Raw genomic sequence first — 27,289 nt, forward strand, 5'->3', positions numbered from 1 at the left:
GGGTGAAAAAGAGGGAATAGGAAGGGAGGAGAGATAGAGGGAATTGGAGGGGAGAGAGGTGGAATCAGAGGGGGAGAGTGTGGGACTCTGCGGTGGTGGAGAGAGATGATCAAAGCGGAGAGAAAGAGAGAGGGAATCAGAGGGGGAGAGAGAGAGAGGGAATCGGAGGGGGAGAGAGAGAGGGTCAGAGTGGGAATTAGAGGGGGAGAGAGAGGGGATCGATGGGGGGGAGGGCGGAGAGAGAGGGAATTGAAGGGGGAGAGAGAGTGGGGGAATTGGAAGGGGGGAGAGAGGTCTTCGGTGGGGTGGGGAGAGAGAGAGAGGATCGGCGCGTGAGAGAGAGAGGAAATTGGAGGGGAAAGAGAGAGAATTGGAGGGGGAGAGAGAGAGAGAGGGAATCGGAAGGGGAGAAAATGATGGGATCGGAGTCGGGAGAGAGAGAGAGGATTGGACTGGGGAGAGTGAGAGGGAATCAGAGGGCGGAGAGAGAGGCAATGGGAGGGAGAGAGAGAGGATTGGAGGGGTGAGAGAGAGGGAATAGGAGGGGAGGAGAGAGAGAGGGAATTGGGTGGGGGAGAGAGAGAGGGGGAATCAGAGGGGGAGAGCGAGGGAATGGGAGGGGGATAAAGAGAGGATCGGAGGGGGTGAGAGAGAGGGAATCAGAGGGTGAGAGAGAGGGAATTAGAAGGGGAGAGAGAGCGGATCGGAGGGGATGAGAGGGAATCAGAGGGTGAGAGAGAGGGAATTAGAAGGGGAGAGAGAGCGGATCAGAGGGGAGAGAAAGAGAGAGAGCGAGGGAATTGAAAGAGGAAAGCGAGAGAGGGAATTGGAGGGGGAAAGGGAGAGACGGATTTGGAGGGGTGTGAGAGAGGGAATTGGACGGGGGGAAGAGAGGGAATGGGAGGGGGAGAGAGAGAGGGAATTGGAGGGGGAGAGTCAGAGGGAATCGGAGGAGGAGAGAGAGAGAGGGAATTGGAGGGGAGAGTGAGAGGGTATTGGAGAGGGGGAGAGAGAGAGAGAGAGGGAATTGGAGGGGTGAGAGAGAGGGAAACATAGAAACATAGAAAATAGGTGCAGGAGTAGGCCATTCAGTCTTCGAGCCTGCACTACCATTCAATAAGATCATGGCTGATCATTCACCTCAGTACCCCATTCTTGCTTTCTCTCCATACCACTTGATCCCTTGAGCCACAAGGGCCATATCTAACTCCCCCTTGAATATATGTATTGAACTGTCATCAACAACTCTCTGCGGCAGGGAATTCCACAGGTGAACAACTCTCTGAGTGAAGAAGTTTCTCCTCATCTCAGTCCTAAATGGCTTGCCCCTTATCCTTAGACTATGTCCCCTGGTTCTGGACTTCCCCAACATCGGGAACATTCTTCCTACAGCTAACCTGTCTAGTCCTATCAGAATTTTATATGTTTCTATGAGATCCTCTCTCATCCTTCTAAACTCCAGTGAATACAGGCCCAGTCGATCCAGTCTCTCCTCATATGACAGCCCAGCCATCCCTGGAATCAGTCTGGTGAATCTTCGTTGCACTCCCTCAATAGCAAGAACGCCCTTCCTCAGATTAGGGGACCAAAACTGAACACAATATTCCAGGTGAGGCCTCACCATGGCCCTGTACAACAGCAGTAAGACCTCCCTGCTCCTATACTCAAATCCCCTAGCTATGAAGAACAACATGTCATTTGCCTTCTTCACCGGCTGCTGTACCTGCATGCCAACTTTCAATGACTGATGTACCATGACACCCAGGTCTCGCTGCACCTCCCCTTTTCCTAATCTGCCGTCATTCAGATAATATTCTGCCTTCATGTTTTTGCCACCAAAGTGGATAACCTCACATTTATCCACATTATACTGCATCTGCCATGTGTTTGCCCACTCACCTAAGATGTCCAAGTCACCCTGCAGTCTTTTAGTGTCCTCCTCACAGCTCACACTGCCACCCAGCTTAGTGTCATCTGCAAACTTGAAGGTATTACACTCAATTCCCTCATACAAATCATTGATGAATATTGTAAATAGCTGGGGTCCCAGTACTGAGCCCTGCGGCACCCCACTAGTTACTGCCTGCCATTCTGAAAAGGACCCGTTTATCCCAACTCTCTGCTTCCTGTCTGCCAACCACAGGAGACTGGGAGGCAATTGGAGGGGAGAGAGAGAGAGGGAATTGGAGGGGAGAGTGAGAGGGAATTGGAGGGGGAGAGAGAGAGGGAATTGGAAGGAAGAGAGAGAGAGGGGATTGGAGGGGGAGAGAGGGGAAATTGGAGGGAGAGAGAGAGGGAATTGGAGGGGTGAGAGAGAGGGAATTGGAGGGGAGAGAAAGAGGGAATTGGAGGGGAGAGAAAGAGGGAATTGGAGGGGAGAGAAAGAGAGGGAATCGGAGAGAGAGAGAGAGGATCAAGTGTGGGAGAGAGAATCGGATGGGAGGGAAGAGAGAGAAGGGGTTGGAGGGGGAGGGTGAGAGAGGGAATTGGAGGAGGGGAGAGGGGATCGAAAGGGGGAGAGAGAGAATCGGAGGGATAGAGGGGAGTAAGAGGATCGGAGGGAGAAAGAGAGAGTCTAGGAGGCTGAGAGAGAAAGGCAATCTGAGGGGGAGCGAGAGGATCAGAGTGGGAAGGGAGAGAGGGAATCGGAGGGGAGAGAGAGGGAATTGGGTGGGGGAGAGAGCGAGGGGAATCAGAGGGTGGCAAGCGAGGGAAATGGAGGGGGAGAGAGAGAGGATCGGAAGGGGGTGAAAGAGAGGGAATCAGAGGGTGAGAGAGAGGGAATCAGAGGGGGAGAGCAAGGGGATCGATGGTGGGGGGGAGAGAGAGTGAGAGAGAGGGAATTGAAGGAGGAGAGCGAGAGAGGGAATTGGAGGGGAGAGTGAGAGGGAATTGGAGCGGGAAAGTGAGAGGGAATTGGAGGGGGAGGGAGAGGAAATTGGAAGGAGAGAGAGAGGGAATTGGAGGGGTGAGGGAGAGGAAATTCGAGGGGAGAGAGAGAGGGGGAATCGGAGGGGGAGAGAGAGGATCAAGGCTGGGAGAGAGGATCGGAAGGAAGAGAGAGAGGGATTGGAAGGGGAGGGTGAGAGAGGGAATTGGAGGGGAGAAAAAGATGGAATCGGAGTTGAAAGAGAGAGTGGATTGGACTGGGGAGAGAGAGAGGGAATCAGAGGGGGGAGAGAGAGAGGGAATGGGAGGGAGAGATGATCAGATGGGGTGAAAAAGAGGGAATAGGAAGGGAGGAGAGATAGAGGGAATTGGAGGGGAGAGAGGTGGAATCAGAGGGGGAGAGTGTGGGAATCTGCGGTGGGGGAGAGAGACGATCAAAGCGGAGAGAGAGAGAGGGAATCAGAGGGGGAGAGAGAGAGAGGGAATCGGAGGGGGAGAGAGAGAGGGTCAGAGAGGGAATTAGAGGGGGAGAGAGAGGGGATCGATGGGGGGGAGGGCGGAGAGAGAGGGAATTGAAGGGGGAGAGAGAGGGGGGGAATTGGAAGGGGGGAGAGAGGTCTTCGGTGGGGTGGGGAGAGAGAGAGAGGATCGGCGCGTGAGAGAGAGAGGAAATTGGAGGGGAGAGAGAGAGAATTGGAGGGGGAGAGAGAGAGAGAGGGAATCGTAAGGGGAGAAAATGATGGGATCGGAGTCGGGAGAGAGAGAGAGGATTGGACTGGGGAGAGTGAGAGGGAATCAGAGGGCGGAGAGAGAGGCAATGGGAGGGAGAGAGAGAGGATTGGAGGGGTGAGAGAGAGGGAATAGGAGGGGAGGAGAGAGAGAGGGAATTGGGTGGGGGAGAGAGAGAGGGGGAATCAGAGGGGGAGAGCGAGGGAATGGGAGGGGGATAAAGAGAGGATCGGAGGGGGTGAGAGAGAGGGAATCAGAGGGTGAGAGAGAGGGAATTAGAAGGGGAGAGAGAGCGGATCGGAGGGGATGAGAGGGAATCAGAGGGTGAGAGAGAGGGAATTAGAAGGGGAGAGAGAGCGGATGAGAGAGAGGGAATCAGAGGGTGAGAGAGATGGAATTAGAAGTGGAGAGAGAGGGGATCGATGGGGAGAGAAAGAGAGAGAGCGAGGGAATTGAAAGAGGAAAGCGAGAGAGGGAATTGGAGGGGGAAAGGGAGAGACGGATTTGGAGGGGTGTTAGAGAGGGAATTGGAGGGGGGAAGAGAGGGAATGGGAGGGGGAGAGAGAGAGGGAATTGGAGGGGGAGAGTCAGAGGGAATCGGAGGAGGAGAGAGAGAGAGGGAATTGGAGGGGAGAGTCAGAGGGAATTGGAGAGGGGGAGAGAGAGAGAGAGAGGGAATTGGAGGGGTGAGAGAGAGGGAAACATAGAAACATAGAAAATAGGTGCAGGAGTAGGCCATTCAGTCTTCGAGCCTGCACTACCATTCAATAAGATCATGGCTGATCATTCACCTCAGTACCCCATTCCTGCTTTCTCTCCATACCACTTGATCCCTTGAGCCACAAGGGCCATATCTAACTCCCCCTTGAATATATGTATTGAACTGTCATCAACAACTCTCTGCGGCAGGGAATTCCACAGGTGAACAACTCTCTGAGTGAAGAAGTTTCTCCTCATCTCAGTCCTAAATGGCTTGCCCCTTATCCTTAGACTATGTCCCCTGGTTCTGGACTTCCCCAACATCGGGAACATTCTTCCTACAGCTAACCTGTCTAGTCCTATCAGAATTTTATATGTTTCTATGAGATCCTCTCTCATCCTTCTAAACTCCAGTGAATACAGGCCAGTCGATCCAGTCTCTCCTCATATGACAGCCCAGCCATCCCTGGAATCAGTCTGGTGAATCTTCGTTGCACTCCCTCAATAGCAAGAACGCCCTTCCTCAGATTAGGGGACCAAAACTGAACACAATATTCCAGGTGAGGCCTCACCATGGCCCTGTACACCAGCAGTAAGACCTCCCTGCTCCTATACTCAAATCCCCTAGCTATGAAGAACAACATGTCATTTGCCTTCTTCACCGGCTGCTGTACCTGCATGCCAACTTTCAATGACTGATGTACCATGACACCCAGGTCTCGCTGCACCTCCCCTTTTCCTAATCTGCCGTCATTCAGATAATATTCTGCCTTCATGTTTTTGCCACCAAAGTGGATAACCTCACATTTATCCACATTATACTGCATCTGCCATGTGTTTGCCCACTCACCTAAGATGTCCAAGTCACCCTGCAGTCTTTTAGTGTCCTCCTCACAGCTCACACTGCCACCCAGCTTAGTGTCATCTGCAAACTTGAAGGTATTACACTCAATTCCCTCATACAAATCATTGATGTATATTGTAAATAGCTGGGGTCCCAGCACTGAGCCCTGCGGCACCCCACTAGTTACTGCCTGCCATTCTGAAAAGGACCCGTTTATCCCAACTCTCTGCTTCCTGTCTGCCAACCACAGGAGACTGGGAGGCATTTGGAGGGGAGAGAGAGAGAGGGAATTGGAGGGGAGAGTGAGAGGGAATTGGAGGGGGAGAGTGAGAGGGAATTGGAGAGCCAGAGATAGGGAATTGGAGGGGGAGAGAGAGAATGAGAATTGGAGGGGTGAGAGAGAGGGAATTGGAAGGAAGAGAGAGAGAGGGGATTGGAGGGGGAGAGAGGGGAAATTGGAGGGAGAGAGAGAGGGAATTGGAGGGGTGAGAGAGAGGGAATTGGAGGGGAGAGAAAGAGAGGGAATCGGAGAGAGAGAGAGAGGATCAAGTGTGGGAGAGAGAATCGGATGGGAGGGAAGAGAGAGAAGGGATTGGAGGGGGAGGGTGAGAGAGGGAATTGGAGGAGGGGAGAGGGGATCGAAAGGGGGAGAGAGAGAATCGGAGGGATAGAGGGGAGTAAGAGGATCGGAGGGAGAGAGAGAGAGTCTAGGAGGCTGAGAGAGAAAGGCAATCTGAGGGGGAGCGAGAGGATCAGAGTGGGAAGGGAGAGAGGGAATCGGAGGGGAGAGAGAGGGAATTGGGTGGGGGAGAGAGCGAGGGGAATCAGAGGGTGGCAAGCGAGGGAAATGGAGGGGGAGAGAGAGAGGATCGGAAGGGGGTGAAAGAGAGGGAATCAGAGGGTGAGAGAGAGGGAATCAGAGGGGGAGAGCAAGGGGATCGATGGTGGGGGGGAGAGAGAGTGAGAGAGAGGGAATTGAAGGAGGAGAGCGAGAGAGGGAATTGGAGGGGAGAGTGAGAGGGAATTGGAGCGGGAAAGTGAGAGGGAATTGGAGGGGGAGGGAGAGGAAATTGGAAGGAGAGAGAGAGGGAATTGGAGGGGTGAGGGAGAGGAAATTCGAGGGGAGAGAGAAAGGGGGAATCGGAGGGGGAGAGAGAGGATCAAGGCTGGGAGAGAGGATCGGAAGGAAGAGAGAGAGGGATTGGAAGGGGAGGGTGAGAGAGGGAATTGGAGGGGAGAAAAAGATGGAATCGGAGTTGAAAGAGAGAGTGGATTGGACTGGGGAGAGAGAGAGGGAATCAGAGGGGGGAGAGAGAGAGGGAATGGGAGGGAGAGATGATCAGATGGGGTGAAAAAGAGGGAATAGGAAGGGAGGAGAGATAGAGGGAAATGGAGGGGAGAGAGGTGGAATCAGAGGGGGAGAGTGTGGGAATCTGCGGTGGGGGAGAGAGACGATCAAAGCGGAGAGAGAGAGAGAGGGAATCAGAGGGGGAGAGAGAGAGGGTCAGAGTTGGAATTAGAGGGGGAGAGAGAGGGGATCGATGGGGGGGAGGGCGGAGAGAGAGGGAATTGAAGGGGGAGAGAGAGGGGGGGAATTGGAAGGGGGGAGAGAGGTCTTCGGTGGGGGTGGGAGAGAGAGAGAGGATCGGCGCGTGAGAGAGAGAGGAAATTGGAGGGGAGAGAGAGAGAATTGGAGGGGGAGAGAGAGAGAGAGGGAATCGGAAGGGGAGAAAATGATGGGATCGGAGTCGGGAGAGAGAGAGAGGATTGGACTGGGGAGAGTGAGAGGGAATCAGAGGGCGGAGAGAGAGGCAATGGGAGGGAGAGAGAGAGGATTGGAGGGGTGAGAGAGAGGGAATAGGAGGGGAGGAGAGAGAGAGGGAATTGGGTGGGGGAGAGAGAGAGGGGGAATCAGAGGGGGAGAGCGAGGGAATGGGAGGGGGATAAAGAGAGGATCGGAGGGGGTGAGAGAGAGGGAATCAGAGGGTGAGAGAGAGGGAATTAGAAGGGGAGAGAGAGCGGATCGGAGGGGATGAGAGGGAATCAGAGGGTGAGAGAGAGGGAATTAGAAGGGGAGAGAGAGCGGATCAGAGGGGAGAGAAAGAGAGAGAGCGAGGGAATTGAAAGAGGAAAGCGAGAGAGGGAATTGGAGGGGGAAAGGGAGAGACGGATTTGGAGGGGTGTGAGAGAGGGAATTGGACGGGGGGAAGAGAGGGAATGGGAGGGGGAGAGAGAGAGGGAATTGGAGGGGGAGAGTCAGAGGGAATCGGAGGAGGAGAGAGAGAGAGGGAATTGGAGGGGAGAGTGAGAGGGAATTGGAGAGGGGGAGAGAGAGAGAGAGAGGGAATTGGAGGGGTGAGAGAGAGGGAAACATAGAAACATAGAAAATAGGTGCAGGAGTAGGCCATTCAGTCTTCGAGCCTGCACTACCATTCAATAAGATCATGGCTGATCATTCACCTCAGTACCCCATTCTTGCTTTCTCTCCATACCACTTGATCCCTTGAGCCACAAGGGCCATATCTAACTCCCCCTTGAATATATGTATTGAACTTTCATCAACAACTCTCTGCGGCAGGGAATTCCACAGGTGAACAACTCTCTGAGTGAAGAAGTTTCTCCTCATCTCAGTCCTAAATGGCTTGCCCCTTATCCTTAGACTATGTCCCCTGGTTCTGGACTTCCCCAACATCGGGAACATTCTTCCTACAGCTAACCTGTCTAGTCCTATCAGAATTTTATATGTTTCTATGAGATCCTCTCTCATCCTTCTAAACTCCAGTGAATACAGGCCCAGTCGATCCAGTCTCTCCTCATTTGACAGCCCAGCCATCCCTGGAATCAGTCTGGTGAATCTTCGTTGCACTCCCTCAATAGCAAGAACGCCCTTCCTCAGATTAGGGGACCAAAACTGAACACAATATTCCAGGTGAGGCCTCACCATGGCCCTGTACAACAGCAGTAAGACCTCCCTGCTCCTATACTCAAATCCCCTAGCTATGAAGAACAACATGTCATTTGCCTTCTTCACCGGCTGCTGTACCTGCATGCCAACTTTCAATGACTGATGTACCATGACACCCAGGTCTCGCTGCACCTCCCCTTTTCCTAATCTGCCGTCATTCAGATAATATTCTGCCTTCATGTTTTTGCCACCAAAGTGGATAACCTCACATTTATCCACATTATACTGCATCTGCCATGTGTTTGCCCACTCACCTAAGATGTCCAAGTCACCCTGCAGTCTTTTAGTGTCCTCCTCACAGCTCACACTGCCACCCAGCTTAGTGTCATCTGCAAACTTGAAGGTATTACACTCAATTCCCTCATACAAATCATTGATGTATATTGTAAATAGCTGGGGTCCCAGCACTGAGCCCTGCGGCACCCCACTAGTTACTGCCTGCCATTCTGAAAAGGACCCGTTTATCCCAACTCTCTGCTTCCTGTCTGCCAACCACAGGAGACTGGGAGGCAATTGGAGGGGAGAGAGAGAGAGGGAATTGGAGGGGAGAGTGAGAGGGAATTGGAGGGGGAGAGTGAGAGGGAATTGGAGAGCCAGAGATAGGGAATTGGAGGGGGAGAGAGAGAATGAGAATTGGAGGGGTGAGAGAGAGGGAATTGGAAGGAAGAGAGAGAGAGGGGACTGGAGGGGGAGAGAGGGGAAATTGGAGGGAGAGAGAGAGGGAATTGGAGGGGTGAGAGAGAGGGAATTGGAGGGGAGAGAAAGAGAGGGAATCGGAGAGAGAGAGAGAGGATCAAGTGTGGGAGAGAGAATCGGATGGGAGGGAAGAGAGAGAAGGGATTGGAGGGGGAGGGTGAGAGAGGGAATTGGAGGAGGGGAGAGGGGATCGAAAGGGGGAGAGAGAGAATCGGAGGGATAGAGGGGAGTAAGAGGATCGGAGGGAGAGAGAGAGAGTCTAGGAGGCTGAGAGAGAAAGGCAATCTGAGGGGGAGCGAGAGGATCAGAGTGGGAAGGGAGAGAGGGAATCGGAGGGGAGAGAGAGGGAATTGGGTGGGGGAGAGAGCGAGGGGAATCAGAGGGTGGCAAGCGAGGGAAATGGAGGGGGAGAGAGAGAGGATCGGAAGGCGGGTGAAAGAGAGGGAATCAGAGGGTGAGAGAGAGGGAATCAGAGGGGGAGAGCAAGGGGATCGATGGTGGGGGGGAGAGAGAGTGAGAGAAAGGGAATTGAAGGAGGAGAGCGAGAGAGGGAATTGGAGGGGAGAGTGAGAGGGAATTGGAGCAGGAAAGTGAGAGGGAATTGGAGGGGGAGGGAGAGGGAATTGGAAGGAGAGAGAGAGGGAATTGGAGGGGTGAGGGAGAGGAAATTCGAGGGGAGAGAGAGAGGGGGAATCGGAGGGGGAGAGAGAGGATCAAGGCTGGGAGAGAGGATCGGAAGGAAGAGAGAGAGGGATTGGAAGGGGAGGGTGAGAGAGGGAATTGGAGGGGAGAAAAAGATGGAATCAGAGTTGAAAGAGAGAGTGGATTGGACTGGGGAGAGAGAGAGGGAATCAGAGGGGGGAGAGAGAGAGGGAATGGGAGGGAGAGATGATCAGATGGGGTGAAAAAGAGGGTATAGGAAGGGAGGAGAGATAGAGGGAATTGGAGGGGAGAGAGGTGGAATCAGAGGGGGAGAGTGTGGGAATCTGCGGTGGGGGAGAGAGACGATCAAAGCGGAGAGAGAGAGAGAGGGAATCAGAGGGGGAGAGAGAGAGAGGGAATCGGAGGGGGAGAGAGAGAGAGTCAGAGTGGGAATTAGAGGGGGAGAGAGAGGGGATCGATGGGGGGGAGGGCGGAGAGAGAGGGAATTGAAGGGGGAGAGAGAGGGGGGGAATTGGAAGGGGGGAGAGAGGTCTTCGGCGGGGGGGGGAGAGAGAGAGAGGATCGGCGCGTGAGAGAGAGAGGAAATTGGAGGGGAGAGAGAGAGAATTGGAGGGGGAGAGAGAGAGAGAGAGGGAATCGGAAGGGGAGAAAATGATGGGATCGGAGTCGGGAGAGAGAGAGAGGATTGGACTGGGGAGAGTGAGAGGGAATCAGAGGGCGGAGAGAGAGGCAATGGGAGGGAGAGAGGGAATAGGAGGGGAGGAGAGAGAGAGGGAATTGGGTGGGGGAGAGAGAAAGGGGGAATCAGAGGGGGAGAGCGAGGGAATGGGAGGGGGATAAAGAGAGGATCGGAGGGGGTGAGAGAGAGGGAATCAGAGGGTGAGAGAGAGGGAATTAGAAGTGGAGAGAGAGCGGATCGGAGGGGATGAGAGGGAATCAGAGGGTGAGAGAGAGGGAATTAGAAGGGGAGAGAGAGCGGATCAGAGGGGATGAGAGAGAGGGAATCAGAGGGTGAGAGAGATGGAATTAGAAGGGGAGAGAGAGGGGATCGATGGGGAGAGAAAGAGAGAGAGCGAGGGAATTGAAAGAGGAAAGCGAGAGAGGGAATTGGAGGGGGAAAGGGAGAGACGGATTTGGAGGGGTGTGAGAGAGGGAATTGGAGGGGGGGAAGAGAGGGAATGGGAGGGGGAGAGAGAGAGGGAATTGGAGGGGGAGAGTCAGAGGGAATCGGAGGAGGAGAGAGAGGGAATTGGAGGGGAGAGTGAGAGGGAATTGGAGATGGGGAGAGAGAGAGAGAGAGAGGGAATTGGAGCGGTGAGAGAGAGGGAAACATAGAAACATAAAAAATAGGTGCAGGAGTAGGCCATTCAGTCTTCGAGCCTGCACTACCATTCAATAAGATCATGGCTGATCATTCACCTCAGTATCCCATTCCTGCTTTCTCTCCATACCACTTGATCCCTTGAGCCACAAGGGCCATATCTAACTCCCCCTTGAATATATGTATTGAACTGTCATCAACAACTCTCTGCGGCAGGGAATTCCACAGGTGAACAACTCTCTGAGTGAAGAAGTTTCTCCTCATCTCAGTCCTAAATGGCTTGCCCCTTATCCTTAGACTATGTCCCCTGGTTCTGGACTTCCCCAACATCGGGAACATTCTTCCTACAGCTAACCTGTCTAGTCCTATCAGAATTTTATATGTTTCTATGAGATCCTCTCTCATCCTTCTAAACTCCAGTGAATACAGGCCCAGTCGATCCAGTCTCTCCTCATATGACAGCCCAGCCATCCGTGGAATCAGTCAGGTGAATCTTCGTTGCACTCCCTCAATAGCAAGAACGCCCTTCCTCAGATTAGGGGACCAAAACTGAACACAATATTCCAGGTGAGGCCTCACCATGGCCCTGTACAACAGCGGTAAGAACTCCCTGCTCCTATACTCAAATCCCCTAGCTATGAAGAACAACATGTCATTTGCCTTCTTCACCGGCTGCTGTACCTGCATGCCAACTTTCAATGACTGATGTACCATGACACCCAGGTCTCGCTGCACCTCCCCTTTTCCTAATCTGCCGTCATTCAGATAATATTCTGCCTTCATGTTTTTGCCACCAAAGTGGATAACCTCACATTTATCCACATTATACTGCATCTGCCATGTGTTTGCCCACTCACCTAAAATGTCCAAGTCACCCTGCAGTCTTTTAGCGTCCTCCTCACAGCTCACACTGCCACCCAGCTTAGTGTCATCTGCAAACTTGAAGGTATTACACTCAATTCCCTCATACAAATCATTGATGTATATTGTAAATAGCTGGGGTCCCAGCACTGAGCCCTGCGGCACCCCACTAGTTACTGCCTGCCATTCTGAAAAGGACCCGTTTATCCCAACTCTCTGCTTCCTGTCTGCCAACCACAGGAGACTGGGAGGCAATTGGAGGGGAGAGAGAGAGAGGGAATTGGAGGGGAGAGTGAGAGGGAATTGGAGGGGGAGAGTGAGAGGGAATTGGAGAGCCAGAGATAGGGAATTGGAGGGGGAGAGAGAGAATGAGAATTGGAGGGGTGAGAGAGAGGGAATTGGAAGGAAGAGAGAGAGAGGGGATTGGAGGGGGAGAGAGGGGAAATTGGAGGGAGAGAGAGAGGGAATTGGAGGGGTGAGAGAGAGGGAATTGGAGGGGAGAGAAAGAGAGGGAATCGGAGAGAGAGAGAGAGGATCAAGTGTGGGAGAGAGAATCGGATGGGAGGGAAGAGAGAGAAGGGATTGGAGGGGGAGGGTGAGAGAGGGAATTGGAGGAGGGGAGAGGGGATCGAAAGGGGGAGAGAGAGAATCGGAGGGATAGAGGGGAGTAAGAGGATCGGAGGGAGAGAGAGAGAGTCTAGGAGGCTGAGAGAGAAAGGCAATCTGAGGGGGAGCGAGAGGATCAGAGTGGGAAGGGAGAGAGGGAATCGGAGGGGAGAGAGAGGGAATTGGGTGGGGGAGAGAGCGAGGGGAATCAGAGGGTGGCAAGCGAGGGAAATGGAGGGGGAGAGAGAGAGGATCGGAAGGGGGTGAAAGAGAGGGAATCAGAGGGTGAGAGAGAGGGAATCAGAGGGGAAGAGCAAGGGGATCGATGGTGGGGGGGAGAGAGAGTGAGAGAGAGGGAATTGAAGGAGGAGAGCGAGAGAGGGAATTGGAGGGGAGAGTGAGAGGGAATTGGAGCGGGAAAGTGAGAGGGAATTGGAGGGGGAGGGAGAGGAAATTGGAAGGAGAGAGAGAGGGAATTGGAGGGGTGAGGGAGAGGAAATTCGAGGGGAGAGAGAAAGGGGGAATCGGAGGGGGAGAGAGAGGATCAAGGCTGGGAGAGAGGATCGGAAGGAAGAGAGAGAGGGATTGGAAGGGGAGGGTGAGAGAGGGAATTGGAGGGGAGAAAAAGATGGAATCGGAGTTGAAAGAGAGAGTGGATTGGACTGGGGAGAGAGAGAGGGAATCAGAGGGGGGAGAGAGAGAGGGAATGGGAGGGAGAGATGATCAGATGGGGTGAAAAAGAGGGAATAGGAAGGGAGGAGAGATAGAGGGAATTGGAGGGGAGAGAGGTGGAATCAGAGGGGGAGAGTGTGGGAATCTGCGGTGGGGGAGAGAGACGATCAAAGCGGAGAGAAAGAGAGAGGGAATCAGAGGGGGAGAGAGAGAGAGGGAATCGGAGGGGGAGAGAGAGAGGGTCAGAGTGGGAATTAGAGGGGGAGAGAGAGGGGATCGATGGGGGGGAGGGCGGAGAGAGAGGGAATTGAAGGGGAAGAGAGAGGGGGGGAATTGGAAGGGGGGAGAGAGGTCTTCGGTGGGGGTGGGAGAGAGAGAGAGGATCGGCGCGTGAGAGAGAGAGGAAATTGGAGGGGAGAGAGAGAGAATTGAAGGGGGGAGAGGGTGGATCGGGCAGGTAGAGGGAGAGTATTGTGTTCCTAACACATATTAGGCTGCACGCAGGGAGGTTAAAGTAATAGTGACCTCAGTCTTTACTAAGACACTCCAGAGTGAGGAACAGGCCTTAGGGGCCGGCTTATATACAGTGCTCCCACGGGATGCTGGGATCCCTTCAGACTTCAGGGGATGAGTTCCCTGGTGGCGGAATATGGGAGTGCATGCTTTACAGATGCACAACATCACTCCCCCCACAAAGTCAAAGTGAAAACTATTTACAAGATGAGGCGGTCGGGAGCCTTTCTTTCCCTGGTGGACCACCTCAGTACAAATGTCTGTTCTGGTGTGTTGGCTGTGCCCTCGCTGGGCTGGCGTGTTGTGGGCCCTGCAGGGCTGCTTGGTGAGCCTGGCCTTGCTGGGCTGTTGGGCGTGATAGGTTCGATTTCCTGGTCCTGCGTGGTGTCGTTGATCCTTTGGGTGTGTGTTGTGGGCTCGAAAAAGATGGTGTCTGCTGTGGGTTGTTCTGGGCAGTCTGTGAACCGCAGCCTTGTTTGGTCCAAGTGCTTTCTGCAAATTTGTCCATTGACTAGTTTGACTACAAACACGCTACTCCCTTCTCTAGCTATCACTGTGCCCGCGATCCACTTGAGACCATGTCCATAGTTGAGCACATACACAGGGTCATTCAGATCAATTTCCCGTGACACACGTGGCGCGACCATCATTTACATTTTGTTGTTGCCACCTGCTCTCTAACTGATCATGCCGGTTGGGGTGAACCAGTGAGAGTCTGGTTGTAAGTGTCCTTTTTACGAGTAGCTGAGCCAGGGGCACCCCTATGAGCGAGTGGGGTCTCGTGCGGTAGCTGAGCAGTACTCGGGACAGGCGGGTTTGGAGTGAGCCTTCTGTGACTCATTTAAGGCTCTGTTTGATGGTTTGTACTGCCCGCTCTGCCTGCCCATTGGAGGCTGGTTTAAACGGGGCCGAGGTGACATGTTTGATCCCATTGCGGGTCATGAATTCTTTAAATTCGGCACTGGAGAAACATGGCCCGTTGTCACTGACCAGTATGTCAGGCAGGCCGTGGGTGGCAAACATGGTCCTGAGGCTTTCAATGGTGGCGGTGGCGGTGCTTCCCGACATTATTTCACATTCAAACTATTTTGAAAAAGCATCCACCACCACCAGGAACATTTTACCAAGAAACGGTCCCACATAGTCGTCATGGATCCTCGACCATGGTCTGGAGGGCCAGGGCACAAACTTAGTGGTGCCTCTCTGGGCGCGTTGCTCAACTGAGCACAACGCTGCATTGCCGTACACAGGACTCTAAGTCAGAGTCGATAGCGGGCCACCACACGTGGGATCTGGCTATTGCTTTCATAATTACTATACCCGGTGTGTGCTGTGTAGATCCGAGATGACCGTCTCCCTGCTCTTTTTTGGTAGCACTACGCGGTTACCCCACAACAGGCAGTCTGCCTGAATGGACAGCTCGTCCTTTCGTCACTGGAATGGCTTGATTGGCTCTTGCATTTCAACAGGGATGCTGGCCCAGCTCCCATGCAGTAGACAGTTTTTTTACTGGAGACAGCAGAGGATCTTGGCTGCTCCAAGTCCTAATCTGGCGGGCCATGACAGGTGATTTATCATTTTCAAATGCTTCCATGACCATCAACAAGTCTGCGGGCTGCGCCACCATCAACAAGTTTGCAGGCTGCGCCATTTCCACCCCCGTGGTTGGCAATGGTAGCCAACTGAGAGCATCCACACAGTTCTCGGTGCCTGGCCTGTGGTGAATGGTATAGTTATACGCTGATAGCGCGAGTGCCCACCTTTGTATGCCAGCTGAGGCATTAGTACTTATCCCCTTGTTTTCAGCGAACATGGATGTGAGGGGCTTGTGATCGGTTTCCAGCTCAAATTTGAGGCCAAACAGGTACTGATGCATTTTCTTTACCCCGAACACACACTCTAATGCCTCTTTCTCAATCATGCTATAGGCCCTCTCGGCCTTAGACAAGCTCCTGGAAGCATAGGCGACAGGTTGCAACTTCCCCGCAACGTTAGCTTGTTGTAATACACACCCGACTTCGTATGACGTCACATGCTAGCACAAGTCTTTTACACGGGTTATACAATACAAGCAGCCTGTTGGAGCATAAAATGTTTCTGGCTTTCTCAAAAACAATTACTTGGTTTTTTCCCCATACCCAGTTCTCACCTTTGCACAATAACACATGTAGGGGCTCTAAAAGGATGCTTAACCCTGGTAGGAAGTTACCAAAATAGTTGAGAAGTCCTAGGAACGACCGCAGCTCCGTGACGTTCTGTGGCCTGGGCGCGTTCCTGATAGCCTCTGTCTTGGCGTATGTGGGCCGAATGCCGTCCGCCGTGATCTTTCTCCCCAAAAACTCCACTACTGTTGCCATTAAGATGCATTTCGACCTCCTCAGCTGCAGCCCTACGCAATCCAGTCGCTGGAGGACCTCCTCCAGGTTTTGTAGGTGCTCGACAATGTCCCGACCCGTGACCAATATGTCGTCCTGAAAGACCACCATGTGTGGTACCGACTTGAGTAGGCTCTCCATGTTTCTCTGGAAGATCGCTGCAGCCGACCGAATTCCAAACGGGCATCTATTGTAGATGAACAGTCCCTTTTCCGTGTTGATGCAGGTGGGGCCCTTCGAAGACTCCTCCAGCTCCTGTGTCATGTAGGCCGAAATCAGGTCGAGCTTGGTGAATGTTTTGCCTCCTGCCAGCGTCGCAAATAGGTCGTCTGCCTTAGGTAGTGGGTATTGGTCGTGTAGCGAGAAACAATTAATAGTTATTTTATAATCGCCGCAAATCCTGACCATGCCATCACTTTTGAGTACTGGAACAATCGGGCTGGCCACTTGCTGAATTCCACTGGGGAGATGATGCCCTCGCGTTGCAGTGTGTCCAGCTCGATTTCCACTCTCTCCCTCATCATGTGAAGTACCGCTCGCGCCTTGTGGTGAGTGGGTCGTGTCTCTGGGACCAAGTGGATCCGCACCTTCGCCCCAGAAAATTTCCAATGCCTGCCTCAAAAAGTGAAGGAAATTTGTTAAGAACCTGGGTACATGAGCCCTCATCGACATGTTATAGTGCTCGGATGTCATTCCAGTTCCAGCGGATTTTGCCCAGCCAGCTCCTTCCACGCTGTGTGGGGCCATCATCCAGGACAATCCAGAGTGGCAGTTCGTGCATCATGTCCTCGTAGGTGACCTTGACCATGGCGCTGCCCAGGACAGTGATAAGCTCTTTGGTGCACGTTCTCAGTTTCATGTGGATGGGGCACAGGGCTGGTCTGAATTCCTTGTTGCACCACAGTCTCTCAAACATCTTTTTACTCATGATGGATTGGCTAGCACCAGTGTCCAGTTCCATGGCTACTGGTAAGCCATTGAATTTTACGTTTAGCATTATAGGTGGACATTTCGTCGAAATTTTGTGCACCCCGTGTACTTCAGCATCTGCCTCCTCTCTCTGAGGCTTGAAATTGCTTTGATCCACCATGGACCGATCTTCCTCTGGCATGTGGTGGTCAGCAGGTTTTGCAGAGCTTGCAGCTCATTTGCAAGCTCGTTGGAGGTGCCCCATTGTTCCACAGCTCTTGCAAACATCCCCTTTGAAGCAGCATGAATAGGCTGAATGGAAGCCTCCACAATGCCAACAAGGTGTGAATTGCAGAGTATCCTTTGTTGGGTACTCTGAGTCATCTGGGTCACCTGAGGCCTGCTGGGAGTTGCAGCCTCGTGGGTTCTGCCCTGTACATTTCTGCTGGCAAACACAGTTCCAGTTAATTTATGAATATTGCTAGCACTTGTGTGCTGAGAGATTTGTTTGGTGTTATCACTGGTGGACATAAACGCCTGTGCTATCACAATGGCCTTACTGAGGGTCGGTGTCTCTACTGTCAAAAGTTTTCATAGGATGGTCTCATGGCCAATGCCCAGTACAAAAAAGTCTCTGAGCATTTGCTCCAGGTAGCCATCAAATTCACATTGTTCTGCAAGTCGCCTTAGCTCGGCGATGTAGCTCGCCACTTCCTGATCTTTAGATCGCTGACATGTGTTGAACTGATGCCTCGCCATCAGCACGCTCTCCCTCGGGTTAATATGCTCCCGAACCAGTGTACACAGCTCCTCATACGACTTATCTGTGGGTTTCACCGGAGCCAGAAGATTCTTCATGAGGCTGTAGGTCGGTGCCCCGCAGACTGTGCAGCTCATTGGCTACAAAGTACTGGTCTAGCCATTCGACATAGGCTTCCCAGTCCTCACCCTCCGAGAACTTCTCCAGGATGCCCACAGTTTGTTGCATCTTTGCGTTGGATTCCGTATTCTCGTCGCCAGTTATTGTGATCCTAACACAGATGAGGCTGCACACAGGGAGGTTAAAGTAACAATGACCTCAGTCTTTAATACGACACTTCAGAGTGAGGAACAGGCCGTAGGGGCCAGCTTATATACAGTGCTCCCAAGGGATGCTGGGATCTCTTGGGACTTCAGCGGATGAGCTCCCTGGTGGCGGAACATGGGAGTGCATGCTTTACAGATACACAACAGAGAGAGAGAAAATTGGAGGGTGAGAGAGAGAGCGGATCGAAGGGGGAGAGAGAGGCAATCAGAGGGGGAGAGAGCAAGAATCGGAGGGGTGTGAGAGAGAGATCGGAGGGGGGAGAGAGAGAGAGGGGATTGGAGGGGGGAGGTAGAGAGGGGATCGGAAGGGGAGGGAAGTTATCAGAGGGGCGAGAGAGAGAATCGGAGGGGGAGAGAGAGAGGCAATCATAGGGTGAGAGAGAGAGAATCGGAGGGGGAGTGAGAGAGAAAATCGGAGGGCGACGAGAGAGTGGATCGGTGGGAGGAGAGAGATGGGATCGGATGGGGAGAGAGAGAGAATCGGAGGGAGAGTGACAGAGGGGATCGGAGGGGGGAGAGATGGAGGGGATCGGAGGGGGAGGGAAGGGATCAGAGGGGCGAGAGAGAGGATCGGAGGGGGAGTGAGAGAAGGGATCAGCGGGGGGGCTGGTGGGAAGGGATTGGAGGGGGAGAGGGTGGATCAGAGGGGGAGAGAGAGGGGGTCAGAGGGGGAGAGCGCGAGGATACTATGGGGAGATGGGGAATCGGAGTGGGGCGAGACGGGCTCGGAGCGGGGAGAGAAAGGGAATTGGACGGTGAGGGAGAGAGGATCGGAAGGGGAGAGAGAGCGGGAATCCCGGAGCGCGGGAGATTGAGGGAATCGGAATGGGAGAGAGAGAGGTGGAGGTAGAGAGAGGATCAGAGTGGGGAGAGTGCGGGGATTGGAATGGGGAGAGTTAAGTAATCGGATGTGGTGAGAGAGAATCAAAAGAGAGAGGAAGAGAGGAAATCGCAGGGGGAAGACAAAAATTGAATCGGGCGGGCGAAAGATGAATGATTATTTTAGTTGAAGTATTGTTTTTAATAAGGTGACACAAATTGGGCATGTGCTTATCTGCACTGGTGAATAAGTGCTGCAGTTCAGGCATGTTACATGATGCGAGGGGGATGTGTATGCTGGTTCGAAAGGACAATGTTTATTACTGTTAGTGATTAAAGTTAATATTACAGATACCCGCTTATGTTCAATCGATCAATTCTTTTTAATACTGTGAGCTAAAGAACATCAGCACTCTACGCATGTTGGTTATCCGGTTACATTGTGATCACTATTGTGGAATTCACTGCCTCCGAGAGCTGTGGAAGCTGGGACATTGAATAAATTTAAGACAGAAATAGACACTTTCTTCAACGATATGGGAATAAAGGGTTATGGGGAGCGGGCGGGGAAGTGGAGCTGAGTCCATGATCAGATCAGCCACGATCTTATTGAATGCCAGAGCAGGCTCGAGGGGCCATATGGCCTACTCCTGTTCCTATTTCTTATGTTCTTATGTTCTAATTCCGTATCTGGACGTACAGCACAGCAGCACCAGAACAAAGCCGCTGCTCCTGCTGCTTATGCAACCATTGCTCTAGTAACATGAGGGATTGGTTAATAGTGATCAAAGGAAAACGTCAATATAAGAAATGTTGGGAAACATTGTTTTGGGGTATGCACTGGAATCATGGTTAGTGTGTGTCTCACAAACAGCAGCACATACTGGTTTTGTGAAGTGTGTGTCTTAATAACTCATACTGGTTTTGTAAGTATTAAGGAGTCAAAATTTGGGTTCTTTACACCGGCCGTTACCGCTGGAGTGGGACGGCTAATGTGCGGCTCTTCATCATCATCATCATCATAGGCAGTCCCTCGGAATCGAGGAAGACTCGCTTCCACTCTAAAACTGAGTTCTTAGGTGGCTGAACAGTCCAATATAAGAATTACAGTCTCTGTCACAGGTGGGACAGGCAGTGGTTGAAGGAAAGGGTGGGTGGGGAGTCTGGTTTGCCGCACGCTCCTTCCGCTGCCTGCGCTTGGTTTCTGCATGCTCTCGGTGACGAGACTCGAGGTGTTCAGCTCCCTCCCGGATGCACTACTGCCACTTAGAGCCGTCTTTGGCCAGGGACTCCCGGGCGCCGGTGGGGATGTTGTATTTTATGAAAGCGGCTTTGAGGGTGTCCTTGAAACGTTTCCTCTGCCCACCTGGGGCTCGCTTGCCATGCAGGAGCTCCGAGTAGAGCGCTTGCTTTGGGAGTCTTGTGTCAGGCATGTGGATAATGTGGCCTGTCCAGTGGAGCTGGTCGAGTGTGGTCAGTGCTTCAATGCTGGGGATGTTGGCCTGGTCGAGGACATAAACGTTGGTGCGTCTGTCCTCCCAGGGGATTTGCAGGATCTTGTGGAGACATCATTAGTGGTATTTCTCCAGCAATTTGAGGTGTCTTGTATATAGTCCATGTCTCTGAGCCATAGAGGAGGGCGGGTATCACTAAGGCTCTGTAGACCATGAGCTTGGTGGCAGATTTGAGGGCCTGAGCTTCAAACCCTCTTTTCCTCAGGCGGCCGAAGGCTGCACTGGCGCACTGGAGGCGGTGTTGAATCTCGTCGTCAATGTCTGCCCTTGTTGATAAGAGGCACGCCTATGGGAAGGAGGTGGCTAAGTACTTACCATCGGCAGTGACCGGGTTCCAGGGCTGTCGGCAAATTGAGTTGGGCAGGGAGGACAGCGGCAAGACATAGCATGGCGATGTCTTCGAGCGCGCAATGCCGCCTTGACTCCATCGCGGCGATATTTGGCAACTGCGGTGGCCTTACCGGCAACCGTTCGTACAGCCTGGGAATGGTGGTGGGATATCGGGGATCCCGGGGCAGTAGCGTCCAGGGATCAAGGTAAGAGTTTATGTTTATTTTTGTTTCGCATTTAGCTATTAATGGGACCATTGGGTAAGCGTGAGCATGGGTGGGGGAAAGTGTGGGAACGTTTTTTTTCCCCATCTTTTAAGAGTCGTATGCCGGCAATCTACGGTCGGGAAATTCGGGGGCCTCCTGAGCTCCCACTCTGTTGGCGCCCGAGGACGAGTGTACCACATCTCTTTTAGCGCTGCTCTCCCGTCTTTGGGCGGCAAAAACGGATTTTGCAGTTTGAGGCGGCACCCACCGCCTGCCGTTACAATCAGCACTCAGCCGGTGCCACCGCCTCGAAAACGGCGAGACCGAACTTCAAACCCTCTGTTTCAATAAAGACCGGATCCTACATTACTACATGTGCGTATGTGTGTGTGTGTAATCTGACGTTTAAATCAACGAAACAAGAAAGAATAAGAAAGAACAAGAACAAGACAGCAGTCCAACACGTTCAGCACAAAGCTCTGTTCATTTGAATCAGGAGACTGCCAGGAAAGTCAATTGCGGGGAGTGGGGTCGGAATTCGGTATCTCAGCGCCTCCAGTTAGCATCTACCGCTAAATCTGAAACTTTTCTAAAGTTTCCTGGGCTATATTGAATTTCTCCCCCAATGTCTCTGTCTTTTTCATTGCGGCCGAGAACTATGCTCCATGTTGCTAACATTTACAGCCACGTTCAACCCCCGAACCACACGTCTCCCAGTCGATTAACTCCATCCGTTGGAATGCATCTTTGGTTTCTGCTCACCTCAACATACTGTGAGACCATTGTACATTGATACCTGCCAACTTTATGGCGTGGCCAAGTGCAACAGTGCATTCGCAGGCATGATTTTATGAAGGGTGCACTTTGCATATAAGTTCCCCTTTGGACCCGGAATTCATTTGGGGAGCAGAATGCCACTGAAGGGTGAGGCTGCACAGTTGCGTAAGTTCCAGATAACTTACAAAGGTTACATGGGATTGCATAGAACAGTGTTTGGAAGTCCCGTTTGGAGGCATCACCAGGAGCACAGGCCTCTATGCATTGTGGCATTGGGACCTTTGGGACTTTTCTATGTGTGGGGATCTGCAACTGTCGACACATCCTTCGAACCTCTGAATTCCAAGAGACACCATTCCAAAACAAAGCGCCCTCCTCATTGCAGAAAATGTATATTTTTACTCCGTGTAAGGCAACCAAAAATAACAAGCTGGTAGCATTACCACCCAATCTGCAGTTGAAAAGCCCTCATCCAGGCTTTTATCAACAACAACAACAACTTGCATTTATATAGCACCTTAACGTAGTGAAACGTCCCAAGGAACTTCACAAGAGAATTATGAGGTAAAAATGCAAAACCGAACCACACAAGGAGAAATTAACACAGGTGACCAAAAGCTTGGTCAAAGAGGGAGGTTTTAAAGAGCGTCTTGAAGGTGGACAGAGAGGCAGAGGGGTTTTGGCAGGGAATTCCAGAGCTATCACGTCCAGACTCGACTATTCCAACACTCTCCTAGTCTCCCTCCCACCTGCAACTAATCCGAACCTCCGCTTCCCGTGTCCTAACGCTCGACAAATCCCGATCGCCTAGCAATAGCGGCGAGTCCCCAATCGCCTCAGATTTAAATCTCTCTTCCTTCTACATTAACCCCTCCCTGGCCTTGCACCCCGTGCTCTATCTCTTTAAACTCCCCAAGCCCTGCACTCACCTTCCCACCCTCCCCAAACCCACAAGCTAACCCGAAATCTCCATCCTCCCACTCTGGCCTCTTATGCATTCAGCTATGACCACCGGACCACCGGACAACTCAAAATATTTTGCAGCCAATTAAGTGCTTTTAGAGTGTAGTCACTGTTGTAATGTGGCCAACGCAGCAGCCAACTTACCTACAGCAAACTCCCACAAACAGCAAGGTGACAATGAGCAGATGACCTGTTTTTGCTATGTTGGATTGAAGGATCAATATTGACCAGGACACCGGGGATAACTCCCCTGCTCCTCTTCACAAATAGTGCCACGGGATCCTTTACGTCCACCTGAGAGAGCAGCCAGGGCCTCGGTTTAACGTCTCATCTGAAAGACGGCACCTCAGCACTCCACTGGGAGTGTCAGCCTAGATTGATGCGCTCAAGCCCCTGCAGTGGGGACTTGAACCCACAACCTTCTGGCTCAGAGATGAGAGAGTGCTACCCACTGAGCCACGGCTGACATCATCGCCCTTGATCTATAACTCAAGCCATCCTCACAGCTGTCACACTCCATGCCTGGTGGCAAGAGGCCATCCTCGCGGGACAGGCAATGGATTTCCACCTTATTTTTATGCTCAGCGCTGTCATGCATGGACTTAAATCGAAAACCAGTCGGGATTTTTTTGTCTCAAAAAAACTTTGAAGCGGGGACTCGAGCCCCAAACCTTCTGTCGAGAGAGAGAGAGCAAGAGAGAGAAAAACGAGGGAGAGAGAGCCTGCCCACTGAGCCACGGCCGGCAGCAGAGGCTGCACCAGAGGAGAGAACGGATTCGGTGCGGAGAGGAGCCCTTACCTCCGTGGTAGGCCTTGAAGAGAGTAGTGGGCGTCAGGGGCGTGAGCCCCAGCAGGTGCCCGGGGCTGAAGGCCGGCCTCCCCCGCGGCGGGTGCCTCTCCATGAACGTGGCCACCGCCTGCAGAATGCCGGCCTCGGTGATTGAGGCGTCCGTGTAGTCCGTACGTCCTGGACCCTCGGACTCCGAGTTGGGGTAAAACCCCAACGCCAGCGGTGCCATCAGGAGCGAGAGCAGCACTGAGAGCTGCATTCGCACTGCCATTCAGAGATACAAACAAGGGAAACCAACAGCGGAGTCCTGAGCTCGCCGAGGCACTCAGAGAGAAGAATTAGCCACACTTTAGTTCATTGCACCAAGTTGCATGAGTCACCCGATTTTCGTTATCCTCTGACAGAAAAACTGTGCCAAAGTGCTTTAAGGCCAAATAACTAATTAACTTTGCGATCTATTAACTTGCGCTGACAGTAATGTGCTGAATACCCAGGGAGAGCTTCACTGCCAGAGGGGTACTGTAGACGGAGCTGTTTTTAGTGCAGGGCTAACTACTGGCCAGGATGCTGCAAAGAACTCCCCCGATCTTCTTTGAGCTAAAGGAGGACTTGCATTGAGATACAGCGCCTTTCACAATTGCCGGGCGTCTCAGAGCACTTTCCGGCCAATTAAATACCCTTTGGGGAGTAGCCGTAGTTTAAATGCGGCAGCCAACTCATGCACAGCATGTGTATTTTTTTTTGGCTGAAATAAAGAATGTCACTACTTGGAATTCAAAAAAAACCCCAGGAAATGCTGGAAACACTCAAAGAAAGAAAGACATGCCTTTCCACGACCATCGAACATCCCAAAGTGCTTTACAGCCCTGAAGTACTTTTACTGTTGTAATGTCGGGAAACGCAGCAGCCAATTTGCACACAGCAAGCTCCCACAAATAGTAATGTCATAATGAACAGATAATCTGTTTATTTGTTATGTTGATTGAGGGATAAATATTGGTTCCCGGACACTGGGGATAACTTCCCTGCTCTTCTTCAAAATAGTGCCATGGGATCTTTTGCGTCCACTTGAGAGGGCAGACCGGGCCTCGGTTTAACGTCTCATCCGAAAAACAGCAACTCCGACTGCACTGGGAGCGTTAGCTGAGATTTATGTGCTCTTGTGGGACCGTGAACCCACAACCTTCTAACTCAGAGGGTGAGTGTGCTATCCACTGAGTCACAGCTGACACCATGCAGTGGAGGCACCCATAGTACTGCACTGAGGGAGTGTCAGCCTCAATTGCGTCCTCAAGTCTCTGGAGGTGGGGGACTCTGGTGTTACGTGCTCCCAGTCCGTGATTTCCTGCCTATTCGCTCGGCCTTTCTTTGTAACTGCCAGCTCAGTCTAACGCTGAGAAATAGTGCCTGAAGTATGTAGGATGGGGTGTGCTAGATTGGGGCACGGACTGCCCCGGCTGCTACCGCTCGCAATTCAGGAGAAGGTTGCGTTTTCAGTTTTCCGCCGCCAGAGCGCTGCGACATCACTGGCTTTAACCGCCGAGAAATGTCCAATTTAGTGACATCGCCCCTCCACTGCCACAGGGCGGCGGAACCAGCTGGCATCCTGGGAATAGCCAGGAGTCAGTGGGTGGGGGGGTCAGGGGGCAGGGGAGACGGGGGCAAGAGAGTGGAAGAGCGAGGAATGGGATTCGGGGAAAGGTGGGTCGGGAAGCAGAAGTTGATCCGGGGAATAGGTCTGCGCAGGTACATAATGTTAGATGTGGAGAAACAAGACACTATTGTTTAAATCACTGCAGAAATCCAAGGTCTTTGTGCTCAAGTTCCATGTAACCTTATTAAATAAATATATCTGGCAAGAAGCAGTTTGTGTAACAGGTCTTACAGTGAGCTTCAGGGAATTTGTTGCCTCATTAGCATTTAGCTGCCTGTGGTAAAATGAGCTCTAAGCACATTCCTGCCCTCGCACACACTGCGCGAAGGAAAGAACTGCAACTCAGAAAGAAGGTCGTGGGGCCAGATCGTGGAGGCCATCACTGCCAGCAATGTCACCCACAGGACATGGCGCCACCTCCCAATGAAGTTTTGTGATTTCAGACGAGTGGTCAGGATCAGTGAATGCCTCTTCAAATTCCGTCTCCTATCAATTGCACCACTAGCCTCACACACTGCTCAATGCACGAATCCTTCCCCACCCACCCCTGCACCCCAACTGCCTCTACCAACCATGAGGCCTGCCTCATGTCAGTGTCAGCTGTGGCTCAGTGGGTTAGCAGCACACTCCCCTTTGAGTCTGAAGGTTGTGGGCTCAAGTCCCACTCCAGGGACGTCAGCACCAAAAACCTAGGCTGACGCTCCAGTGCGTCTCAATGAGCCGTTATATCATCATCATCATCATCATAGGCAGTCCCTTGAGTCGAGAATGACTTGCTCCCATGCCAAAAAGTTCACAGGAGTTTCAATGAGGGACTTGACATTCCAGATCCTGAGCTATATGTTGAAGCGTGGATTTTTTTAATGTGTGGTGGCCGTTGCACACCAGCCACCTCATGGGCTTGACAGAGCTGGGTCTTGGTCCAGTGGCAAGGATTAACCAGGACGACTGGAGACCAGCTCTGCTGCACGGACCAAGTGCGCGCACAGATGGCAGTGTGGACTGGCCTGTGCTGCCCCTGGGCCCCGAACTCATGCCTCTCCTGGGCCCCTGATCACGTCCCTCTACAATCTCTCGCCGCTCCTTCAGCCCGACCTATCCGCTCCCGCTGTACCTGCCCACGCTCCAATCACTGACCTGGACCTTGATGATGTCCCTTTTCACTGCCGTTGCTCTGCTGCTCCCTTGAGTGGTACTCCGCCACACTGCTCCTTCCGCTCCCTGGCCTGCTCCAGTGGTTATAACCGAGGCCCTGTCTGCTCTCTCAAATAGATATTAAAGATCCTTGGCATTATTTCAAAGGAAAACAGGAGCATTATCCCCAATGTCCTGACGAATATTTATCCCTCAATCAACATAATTTAAAAAAACAGATTATCTTTTCAATACCACATTGCAGTTTGCAATTTCCTGCAGCTGCAGGAAAAATGCAGGGAACAGTGCCAGACCTCAATATTTGCCCTAGTTATCCGTCAATCAGCATAACAAAAAAACAAACAGATGTAAGCGGTTTTGATCCGAGCCCAATGGTTAGATGGACGGTTTGAATCACCCCCCAACTTACGAGAATTCTATACCCGGGGATTAATATTCAGAGTGTAAATGGAATAAGTCACGGACAGGAATGCTTCAGTGAAAAATCGGATTTATTTATTTGGTCTAACATACACTGGCTAAAACATGCACTACTAAACAAAATCCCTGTCTCTGTGGAGAATAAGTCCAGGTTAAAACAACATACAGTACAACACTGAGGACCGGTGACATGCAGTCACTTCCTTGTTGCTATGGTGGAGTCTAACTCCCCCCTACCAGTGAATTACCCAGTCGCATGAAACCCCAGAATGGCCCGAAAAAGCTTCACTTCCACCTTTACACCCCACACAGCTCGCCTGGCGCTCTGGTTACCGGCTTGGGACACTCGCGACCATGTTCACCAGTTGCTCTCGATCACTCAGCTGGTCCTTCTTCTTGTCACGTCAGTCTTGGTGGAGCGAGAGAGAGAGAGGGAATGCTCGAACGCTGGAGAACGCTCCAGAACGCTAGAGAATGGTGGAAAAGAGTCTATCCTTAAAGGAGTCCTGCTGCCCTTATCTCTCCCGCCAATCTTTGAAATCCTTTTTCTTCTAAGTACTCTGGTGCTTAGTCGGTGATGGGCCTTCAGACCTATGTGTATTGGACTGATGGCACTGGGTCTGGGACATCTCTCAGCTTTTGTGTCGGGAAGAACTGGTCCCTCTTGGTCTGGCCAGGCTAGTGGGTCCATTGTTCTGCTTCTCTTCTGAGATGGAGCTGAGAAGTGTCTTTGCATATTAGATGGTTTTCCAATAGTTTATGCATGCCTCAGATATCTGAGCCCCTTTCCTTTCGCTAGGGCAAACCCGTACATTCTGGATGACTGATAGTTC

Source organism: Pristiophorus japonicus, chromosome 19 (genome assembly GCF_044704955.1).
Source record: "Pristiophorus japonicus isolate sPriJap1 chromosome 19, sPriJap1.hap1, whole genome shotgun sequence".
NCBI lineage: Eukaryota > Metazoa > Chordata > Chondrichthyes > Pristiophoridae > Pristiophorus > Pristiophorus japonicus.